At 42.1% G+C, this 11,322-nt stretch overlaps 1 long non-coding RNA gene across 2 annotated transcripts; it reads right to left on the reverse strand.

Annotated features, from left to right (window-relative positions):
- Nucleotides 1-477: 477 nt before the first annotated feature.
- On the reverse strand, nt 478-10,853 carry LOC127911503 (uncharacterized). Of its 2 annotated transcripts, none has more exons than XR_008078764.1 (3): nt 10,796-10,853; nt 2,397-2,546; nt 478-722 (listed from the first exon to the last, which is right to left on the reverse strand). It is a non-coding gene; the product is annotated as an uncharacterized LOC127911503 (long non-coding RNA). The 2 variants fall into 2 exon arrangements; XR_008078763.1 differs by lacking the exon at nt 10,796-10,853 and adding an exon at nt 8,421-8,584.
- Nucleotides 10,854-11,322: the final 469 nt, after the last annotated feature.

Below are 11,322 nucleotides of genomic sequence, written 5' to 3' on the forward strand. Positions count from 1 at the left end.
TATTTAGGGGTTCACAGTTCACCTGTAATTAGAAGTTCACAGCTCACCTGTAATTAGGAGTTCACAGTTCACCTGTAATTAGGAGTTCACAGCTCACCTGTAATTAGGAGTTCACATCTCACATGTAATTATGAGTTCACAGTTCACCTGTAATTATGAGTTCACATCTCACCTGTAATTAGGAGTTCACATCTCACCTGTAATTAGGGGTTCACAGCTCACCTGTAATTAGGGGTTCACAGCTCACCTGTAATTACAGGTTCACAGCTCACCTGTAATTAGGAGTTCACAGCTCACCTGTAATTAGGAGTTCACAGCTCACCTGTAATTAGGAGTTCACAGTTCACCTGTAATTAGAAGTTCACAGCTCACCTGTAATTAGGAGTTCACAGTTCACCTGTAATTAGGAGTTCACAGCTCACCTGTAATTAGGAGTTCACATTTCACCTGTAATTAGGAGTTCACATCTCACCTGTATTTATGAGTTCACAGTTCACCTGTAATTAGGAGTTCACATCTCACCTGTAATTAGGAGTTCACAGCTCACCTGTAATTAGGAGTTCACATCTCACCTGTAATTAGTAGTTCACATCTCACCTGTAATTAGAGGTTCACAGCTCACCTGTAATTAGGAGTTCACATCTCACCTGTAATTAGGGGTTCACAGTTCACCTGTAATTAGGAGTTCACAGCTCACCTGTAATTAGGAGTTCACAGCTCACCTGTAATTAGGAGTTCACATCTCACCTGTAATTAGGAGTTCACAGCTCACCTGTAATTAGGAGTTCACAGCTCACCTGTAATTAGGAGTTCACAGCTCACCTGTAATTAGGAGTTCACAGCTCACCTGTAATTAGAGGTTCACAGCTCACCTGTAATTAGGAGTTCACAGCTCACCTGTAATTAGGGGTTCACAGCTCACCTGTAATTAGGAGTTCACAGCTCACCTGTAATTATGAGTTCACAGTTCACGTGTATTTAGGGGTTCACATCTCACCTGTAATTAGGAATTCACAGCTCACTTGTATTTAGGGGTTCACAGTTCACCTGTAATTAGAAGTTCACAGCTCACCTGTAATTAGGAGTTCACAGTTCACCTGTAATTAGGAGTTCACAGCTCACCTGTAATTAGGAGTTCACATCTCACATGTAATTATGAGTTCACAGTTCACCTGTAATTATGAGTTCACATCTCACCTGTAATTAGGAGTTCACATCTCACCTGTAATTAGGGTTCACAGCTCACCTGTAATTAGGGGTTCACAGCTCACCTGTAATTACAGGTTCACAGCTCACCTGTAATTAGGAGTTCACAGCTCACCTGTAATTAGGAGTTCACAGCTCACCTGTAATTAGGAGTTCACAGTTCACCTGTAATTAGGAGTTCACAGCTCACCTGTAATTAGGAGTTCACAGTTCACCTGTAATTAGGAGTTCACAGCTCACCTGTAATTAGGAGTTCACATTTCACCTGTAATTAGGAGTTCACATCTCACCTGTATTTATGAGTTCACAGTTCACCTGTAATTAGGAGTTCACATCTCACCTGTAATTAGGAGTTCACAGCTCACCTGTAATTAGGAGTTCACATCTCACCTGTAATTAGTAGTTCACATCTCACCTGTAATTAGAGGTTCACAGCTCACCTGTAATTAGGAGTTCACATCTCACCTGTAATTAGGGGTTCACAGTTCACCTGTAATTAGGAGTTCACAGCTCACCTGTAATTAGGAGTTCACAGCTCACCTGTAATTAGGAGTTCACAGCTCACCTGTAATTAGGAGTTCACAGCTCACCTGTAATTAGGAGTTCACAGTTCACCTGTAATTAGGGGTTCACATCTCACCTGTAATTAGGAGTTCACAGTTCACCTGTAATTAGGAGTTCACATCTCACCTGTAATTAGGGGTTCACAGCTCACCTGTAATTAGGAGTTCACAGCTCACCTGTAATTAGGAGTTCACAGTTCAGCTGTAATTAGAGGTTCACATCTCACCTGTAATTAGGGGTTCACAGCTCACCTGTAATTAGGGGTTCACATCTCACCTGTAATTAGGAGTTCACAGTTCACCTGTAATTAGAAGTTCACAGCTCACCTGTAATTAGGAGTTCACAGTTCACCTGTAATTAGGAGTTCACAGCTCACCTGTAATTAGGAGTTCACAGTTCACCTGTAATTAGGGGTTCACATCTCACCTGTAATTAGGGGTTCACAGCTCACCTGTAATTGGGGGTTCACATCTCACATGTAATTAGGAGTTCACATCTCACCTGTAATTATGGGTTCACAGCTCACCTGTAATTAGGAGTTCACAGCTCACCTGTAATTAGGGGTTCACATCTCACCTGTGATTAGGAGTTCACATCTCACCTGTAATTATGGGTTCACAGCTCACCTGTAATTAGGAGTTCACAGCTCACCTGTAATTAGGAGTTCACAGCTCACCTGTAATTAGGAGTTCACAGTTCACCTGTAATTAGAAGTTCACAGCTCACCTGTAATTAGGAGTTCACAGTTCACCTGTAATTAGGAGTTCACGGCTCACCTGTAATTAGGAGTTCACAGTTCACCTGTACTTAGGGGTTCACATCTCACCTGTAATTAGGGGTTCACATCTCACCTGTAATTAGGAGTTCACAGTTCACCTGTAATTAGGAGTTCACATCTCACCTGTAATTAGGGGTTCACATCTCACCTGTAATTAGGAGTTCACATCTCACCTGTAATTAGGAGTTCACATCTCACCTGTAATTAGGAATTCACAGTTCACCTGTAATTATGAGTTCACAGCTCACCTGTAATTAGGAGTTCACATTTCACCTGTAATTAGGAGTTCACAGTTCACCTGTAATTAGGGGTTCACATCTCACCTGTAATTAGGGGTTCACATCTCACCTGTAATTAGGAGTTCACAGTTCACCTGTAATTAGGAGTCCACATCTCACCTGTAATTAGGGGTTCACATCTCACCTGTAATCAGGAGTTCACATCTCACCTGTAATTAGGAGTTCACATCTCACCTGTAATTAGGAATTCACAGTTCACCTGTAATTATGAGTTCACAGCTCACCTGTAATTAGGAGTTCACATCTCACCTGTAATTAGGGGTTCACATCTCGCCTGTAATTAGGAGTTCACATCTCACCTGTAATTAGGAATTCACAGTTCACCTGTAATTAGGGGTTCACAGCTCACCTGTAATTAGGAGTTCACAGCTCCACTGTAATTATGGGTTCACATCTCACCTGTAATTAGGAGTTCACAGTTCACCTGTAATTAGGAGTTCACAGTTCACCTGTAATTAGGGGTTCACATCTCACCTGTAATTAGGGGTTCACATCTCACCTGTAATTAGGAGTTCACAGTTCACCTGTAATTAGGGGTTCACATCTCACCTGTAATTAGGGGTTCACAGCTCACCTGTAATTAGGAGTTCACAGCTCACCTGTAATTAGGAGTTCACAGTTCACCTGTAATTAGAGGTTCACATCTCACCTGTAATTAGGGTTCACAGCTCACCTGTAATTAGGGGTTCACATCTCACCTGTAATTAGGAGTTCACATCTCACCTGTAATTATGGGTTCACAGCTCACCTGTAATTAGGAGTTCACAGCTCACCTGTAATTAGGAGTTCACAGCTCACCTGTAATTAGGAGTTCACAGTTCACCTGTAATTAGAAGTTCACAGCTCACCTGTAATTAGGAGTTCACAGCTCACCTGTAATTAGGAGTTCACAGTTCACCTGTAATTAGGGGTTCACATCTCACCTGTAATTAGGGGTTCACATCTCATCTGTAATTAGGAGTTCACAGTTCACCTGTAATTAGGAGTTCACATCTCACCTGTAATTAGGGGTTCACAGCTCACCTGTAATTAGGAGTTCACAGCTCACCTGTAATTAGGAGTTCACAGTTCACCTGTGATTAGAGGTTCACATCTCACCTGTAATTAGGGGTTCACAGCTCACCTGTAATTAGGGATTCACATCTCACCTGTAATTAGGAGTTCACATCTCACCTGTAATTATGGGTTCACAGCTCACCTGTAATTAGGAGTTCACAGCTCACCTGTAATTAGGAGTTCACAGCTCACCTGTAATTAGGAGTTCACAGCTCACCTGTAATTAGGGGTTCACAGCTCACCTGTAATTAGGAGTTCACAGCTCCACTGTAATTATGGGTTCACATCTCACCTGTAATTAGGAGTTCACAGTTCACCTGTAATTAGGAGTTCACAGTTCACCTGTAATTAGGGGTTCACATCTCACCTGTAATTAGGGGTTCACATCTCACCTGTAATTAGGAGTTCACAGTTCACCTGTAATTAGGGGTTCACATCTCACCTGTAATTAGGGGTTCACAGCTCACCTGTAATTAGGAGTTCACAGCTCACCTGTAATTAGGAGTTCACAGTTCACCTGTAATTAGAGGTTCACATCTCACTTGTAATTAGGGGTTCACAGCTCACCTGTAATTAGGGGTTCACATCTCACCTGTAATTAGGAGTTCACATCTCACCTGTAATTATGGGTTCACAGCTCACCTGTAATTAGGAGTTCACAGCTCACCTGTAATTAGGAGTTCACAGCTCACCTGTAATTAGGAGTTCACAGTTCACCTGTAATTAGAAGTTCACAGCTCACCTGTAATTAGGAGTTCACAGCTCACCTGTAATTAGGAGTTCACAGTTCACCTGTAATTAGGGGTTCACATCTCACCTGTAATTAGGGGTTCACATCTCATCTGTAATTAGGAGTTCACAGTTCACCTGTAATTAGGAGTTCACATCTCACCTGTAATTAGGGGTTCACAGCTCACCTGTAATTAGGAGTTCACAGCTCACCTGTAATTAGGAGTTCACAGTTCACCTGTGATTAGAGGTTCACATCTCACCTGTAATTAGGGGTTCACAGCTCACCTGTAATTAGGGATTCACATCTCACCTGTAATTAGGAGTTCACATCTCACCTGTAATTATGGGTTCACAGCTCACCTGTAATTAGGAGTTCACAGCTCACCTGTAATTAGGAGTTCACAGCTCACCTGTAATTAGGAGTTCACAGTTCACCTGTAATTAGAAGTTCACAGCTCACCTGTAATTAGGAGTTCACAGTTCACCTGTAATTAGGAGTTCACAGCTCACCGGTAATTAGGAGTTCACAGTTCACCTGTAATTAGGGGTTCACAGCTCACCTGTAATTAGGGGTTCACATCTCACCTGTAATTAGGAGTTCACAGTTCACCTGTAATTAGGAGTTCACATCTCACCTGTAATTAGGGGTTCACATCTCACCTGTAATTAGGAGTTCACAGCTCACCTGTAATTACAGGTTCACATCTCACCTGTAATTATGAGTTCACAGTTCACCTGTAATTATGAGTTCACATCTCACCTGCAATTAGGAGTTCACATCTCACCTGTAATTAGGAGTTCACATCTCACCTGTAATTAGGGGTTCACAGCTCAGCTGTAATTAGGGGTTCACAGCTCACCTGTAATTACAGGTTCACAGCTCACCTGTAATTAGGAGTTCACAGCTCACCTGTAATTAGGAGTTCACAGCTCACCTGTAATTAGGAGTTCACAGTTCACCTGTAATTAGAAGTTCACAGCTCACCTGTAATTAGGAGTTCACAGTTCACCTGTAATTAGGAGTTCACAGCTCACCTGTAATTAGGAGTTCACAGTTCACCTGTAATTAGGAGTTCACATCTCACCTGTATTTATGAGTTCACAGTTCACCTGTAATTAGGAGTTCACATCTCACCTGTAATTAGGAGTTCACAGCTCACCTGTAATTAGGAGTTCACAGCTCACCTTTAATTAGGAGTTCACATCTCACCTGTAATTAGATGTTCACAGCTCACCTGTAATTAGGAGTTCACATCTCACCTGTAATTAGGGGTTCACAGTTCACCTGTAATTAGGAGTTCACAGCTCACCTGTAATTAGGAGTTCACAGCTCACCTGTAATTAGGAGTTCACAGCTCAGCTGTAATTAGGAGTTCACAGCTCACCTGTAATTAGGAGTTCACAGTTCACCTGTAATTAGGGGTTCACATCTCACCTGTAATTAGGGGTTCACAGCTCACCTGTAATTAGGAGTTCACAGTTCACCTGTAATTAGGAGTTCACAGTTCACCTGTAATTAGAGGTTCACATCTCACCTGTAATTAGGGGTTCACAGCTCACCTGTAATTAGGGGTTCACAGTTCACCTGTAATTAGAAGTTCACAGCTCACCTGTAATTAGGAGTTCACAGCTCACCTGTAATTAGGAGTTCACAGTTCACCTGTAATTAGGAGTTCACAGCTCACCTGTAATTAGGAGTTCACAGTTCACCTGTAATTAGGAGTTCACAGCTCACCTGTAATTAGGAGTTCACAGTTCACCTGTAATTAGGGGTTCACAGCTCACCTGTAATTAGGGGTTCACATCTCACCTGTAATTAGGGGTTCACATCTCACCTGTAATTCGGAGTTCACATCTCACCTGTAATTATGGGTTCACAGCTCACCTGTAATTAGGAGTTCACAGCTCACCTGTAATTAGGAGTTCACAGCTCACCTGTAATTAGGAGTTCACAGTTCACCTGTAATTAGAAGTTCACAGCTCACCTGTAATTAGGAGTTCACAGTTCACCTGTAATTAGGAGTTCACATCTCACCTGTAATTAGGGGTTCACAGTTCACCTGTAATTAGGAGTTCACAGCTCACCTGTAATTAGGAGTTCACAGCTCACCTGTAATTAGGAGTTCACAGCTCAGCTGTAATTAGGAGTTCACAGCTCACCTGTAATTAGGAGTTCACAGTTCACCTGTAATTAGGGGTTCACATCTCACCTGTAATTAGGGGTTCACAGCTCACCTGTAATTAGGAGTTCACAGCTCACCTGTAATTAGGAGTTCACAGTTCACCTGTAATTAGAGGTTCACATCTCACCTGTAATTAGGGGTTCACAGCTCACCTGTAATTAGGGGTTCACAGTTCACCTGTAATTAGAAGTTCACAGCTCACCTGTAATTAGGAGTTCACAGCTCACCTGTAATTAGGAGTTCACAGTTCACCTGTAATTAGAAGTTCACAGCTCACCTGTAATTAGGAGTTCACAGTTCACCTGTAATTAGGAGTTCACAGCTCACCTGTAATTAGGAGTTCACAGTTCACCTGTAATTAGGGGTTCACATCTCACCTGTAATTAGGGGTTCACAGCTCACCTGTAATTAGGGGTTCACATCTCACCTGTAATTAGGGGTTCACATCTCACCTGTAATTCGGAGTTCACATCTCACCTGTAATTATGGGTTCACAGCTCACCTGTAATTAGGAGTTCACAGCTCACCTGTAATTAGGAGTTCACAGCTCACCTGTAATTAGGAGTTCACAGTTCACCTGTAATTAGAAGTTCACAGCTCACCTGTAATTAGGAGTTCACAGTTCACCTGTAATTAGGAGTTCACGGCTCACCTGTAATTAGGAGTTCACAGTTCACCTGTAATTAGGGGTTCACATCTCACCTGTAATTAGGAGTTCACAGTTCACCTGTAATTAGGAGTTCACATCTCACCTGCAATTAGGGGTTCACATCTCACCTGTAATTAGGAGTTCACATCTCACCTGTAATTAGGAGTTCACATCTCACCTGTAATTAGGAATTCACAGTTCACCTGTAATTATGAGTTCACAGCTCACCTGTAATAAGGAGTTCACATCTCACCTGTAATTAGGAGTTCACATCTCACCTGTAATTAGGAGTTCACAGCTCACCTGTAATTAGGAATTCACAGCTCACCTATAATTAGGAGTTCACATCTCACCTGTAATTAGGGGTTCACATCTCACCTGTAATTAGGAGTTCACATCTCACCTGTAATTAGGAATTCACAGTTCACCTGTAATTAGGGGTTCACAGCTCACCTGTAATTAGGAGTTCACAGCTCACCTGTAATTATGGGTTCACATCTCACCTGTAATTAGGAGTTCACAGTTCACCTGTAATTAGGAGTTCACAGTTCACCTGTAATTAGGGGTTCACATCTCACCTGTAATTAGGGGTTCACATCTCACCTGTAATAAGGAGTTCACAGTTCACCTGTAATTAGGACTTCACATCTCACCTGTAATTAGGGGTTCACAGCTCACCTGTAATTAGGAGTTCACAGCTCACCTGTAATTAGGAGTTCACAGTTCACCTGTAATTAGGGGTTCACATCTCACCTGTAATTAGGAGTTCACATCTCACCTGTAATTATGGGTTCACAGCTCACCTGTAATTAGGAGTTCACAGCTCACCTGTAATTAGGAGTTCACAGCTCACCTGTAATTAGGAGTTCACAGTTCACCTGTAATTAGAAGTTCACAGCTCACCTGTAATTAGGAGTTCACAGTTCACCTGTAATTAGGAGTTCACAGCTCACCTGTAATTAGGAGTTCACAGTTCACCTGTAATTAGGGGTTCACATCTCACCTGTAATTAGGGGTTCACATCTCACCTGTAATTAGGAGTTCACAGTTCACCTGTAATTAGGAGTTCACATCTCACCTGTAATTAGGGGTTCACAGCTCACCTGTAATTAGGAGTTCACAGCTCACCTGTAATTAGGAGTTCACAGTTCACCTGTAATTAGAGGTTCACATCTCACCTGTAATTAGGGGTTCACATCTCACCTGTAATTAGGAGTTCACATCTCACCTGTAATTAGGAATTCACAGTTCACCTGTAATTTGGGGTTCACAGCTCACCTGTAATTAGGAGTTCACAGCTCACCTGTAATTATGGGTTCACATCTCACCTGTAATTAGGAGTTCACAGTTCACAAGGAATTAGGAGTTCACAGTTCACCTGTAATTAGGGGTTCACATCTCACCTGTAATTAGGGGTTCACATCACACCTGTAATTAGGAGTTCACAGTTCACCTGTAATTAGGAGTTCACATCTCACCTGTAATTAGGGGTTCACAGCTCACCTGTAATTAGGAGTTCACAGCTCACCTGTAATTAGGAGTTCACAGTTCACCTGTAATTAGAGGTTCACATCTCACCTGTAATTAGGGGTTCACATCTCACCTGTAATTAGGAGTTCACATCTCACCTGTAATTATGGGTTCACAGCTCACCTGTAATTAGGAGTTCACAGCTCACCTGTAATTAGGAGTTCACAGCTCACCTGTAATTAGGAGTTCACAGCTCACCTGTAATTAGGAGTTCACAGTTCACCTGTAATTAGGGGTTCACATCTCACCTGTAATTAGGAGTTCACAGTTCACCTGTAATTAGGAGTTCACATCTCACCTGTAATTAGGGGTTCACAGCTCACCTGTAATTAGGAGTTCACAGCTCACCTGTAATTAGGAGTTCACAGTTCACCTGTAATTAGAGGTTCACATCTCACCTGTAATTAGGGGTTCACATCTCACCTGTAATTAGGAGTTCACATCTCACCTGTAATTATGGGTTCACAGCTCACCTGTAATTAGGAGTTCACAGCTCACCTGTAATTAGGAGTTCACAGCTCACCTGTAATTAGGAGTTCACAGCTCACCTGTAATTAGGAGTTCACAGTTCACCTGTAATTAGGGGTTCACATCTCACCTGTAATTAGGAGTTCACAGTTCACCTGTAATTAGGAGTTCACATCTCACCTGCAATTAGGGGTTCACATCTCACCTGTAATTAGGAGTTCACATCTCACCTGTAATTAGGAGTTCACATCTCACCTGTAATTAGGAATTCACAGTTCACCTGTAATTATGAGTTCACAGCTCACCTGTAATAAGGAGTTCACATCTCACCTGTAATTAGGAGTTCACATCTCACCTGTAATTAGGAGTTCACAGCTCACCTGTAATTAGGAATTCACAGCTCACCTGTAATTAGGAGTTCACATCTCACCTGTAATTAGGGGTTCACATCTCACCTGTAATTAGGAGTTCACATCTCACCTGTAATTAGGAATTCACAGTTCACCTGTAATTAGGGGTTCACAGCTCACCTGTAATTAGGAGTTCACAGCTCACCTGTAATTATGGGTTCACATCTCACCTGTAATTAGGAGTTCACAGTTCACCTGTAATTAGGAGTTCACAGTTCACCTGTAATTAGGGGTTCACATCTCACCTGTAATTAGGGGTTCACATCTCACCTGTAATTAGGAGTTCACAGTTCACCTGTAATTAGGACTTCACATCTCACCTGTAATTAGGGGTTCACAGCTCACCTGTAATTAGGAGTTCACAGCTCACCTGTAATTAGGAGTTCACAGTTCACCTGTAATTAGGGGTTCACATCTCACCTGTAATTAGGAGTTCACATCTCACCTGTAATTATGGGTTCACAGCTCACCTGTAATTAGGAGTTCACAGCTCACCTGTAATTAGGAGTTCACAGCTCACCTGTAATTAGGAGTTCATAGTTCACCTGTAATTAGAAGTTCACAGCTCACCTGTAATTAGGAGTTCACAGTTCACCTGTAATTAGGAGTTCACAGCTCACCTGTAATTAGGAGTTCACAGTTCACCTGTAATTAGGGGTTCACATCTCACCTGTAATTAGGGGTTCCCATCTCACCTGTAATTAGGAGTTCACAGTTCACCTGTAATTAGGAGTTCACATCTCACCTGTAATTAGGGGTTCACATCTCACCTGTAATTAGGAGTTCACATCTCACCTGTAATTAGGAATTCACAGTTCACCTGTAATTAGGGGTTCACAGCTCACCTGTAATTAGGAGTTGACAGCTCACCTGTAATTATGGGTTCACATCTCACCTGTAATTAGGAGTTCACAGTTCACCTGTAATTAGGAGTTCACAGTTCACCTGTAATTAGGGGTTCACATCTCACCTGTAATTAGGGGTTCACATCTCACCTGTAATTAGGAGTTCACAGTTCACCTGTAATTAGATGATCACATCTCACCTGTAATTAGGGGTTCACAGCTCACCTGTAATTAGGAGTTCACAGCTCACCTGTAATTAGGAGTTCACAGTTCACCTGTAATTAGAGGTTCACATCTCACCTGTAATTAGGGGTTCACATCTCACCTGTAATTAGGAGTTCACATCTCACCTGTAATTATGGGTTCACAGCTCACCTGTAATTAGGAGTTCACAGCTCACCTGTAATTAGGACTTCACAGTTCACCTGTAATTAGAAGTTCACATCTCACCTGTAATTAGGAGTTCACATCTCACCTGTAATTAGGAGTTCACAGCTCACCTGTAATTAGGAGTTCACAGCTCACCTGTAATTAGGGGTTCACATCTCACCTGTAATTAGGGGTTCACATCTCACCTGTAATTAGGAGTTCACATCTCACCT

This window comes from Oncorhynchus keta, chromosome 24 (genome assembly GCF_023373465.1).
Source record: "Oncorhynchus keta strain PuntledgeMale-10-30-2019 chromosome 24, Oket_V2, whole genome shotgun sequence".
NCBI classification, from domain to species: domain Eukaryota; kingdom Metazoa; phylum Chordata; class Actinopteri; order Salmoniformes; family Salmonidae; genus Oncorhynchus; species Oncorhynchus keta.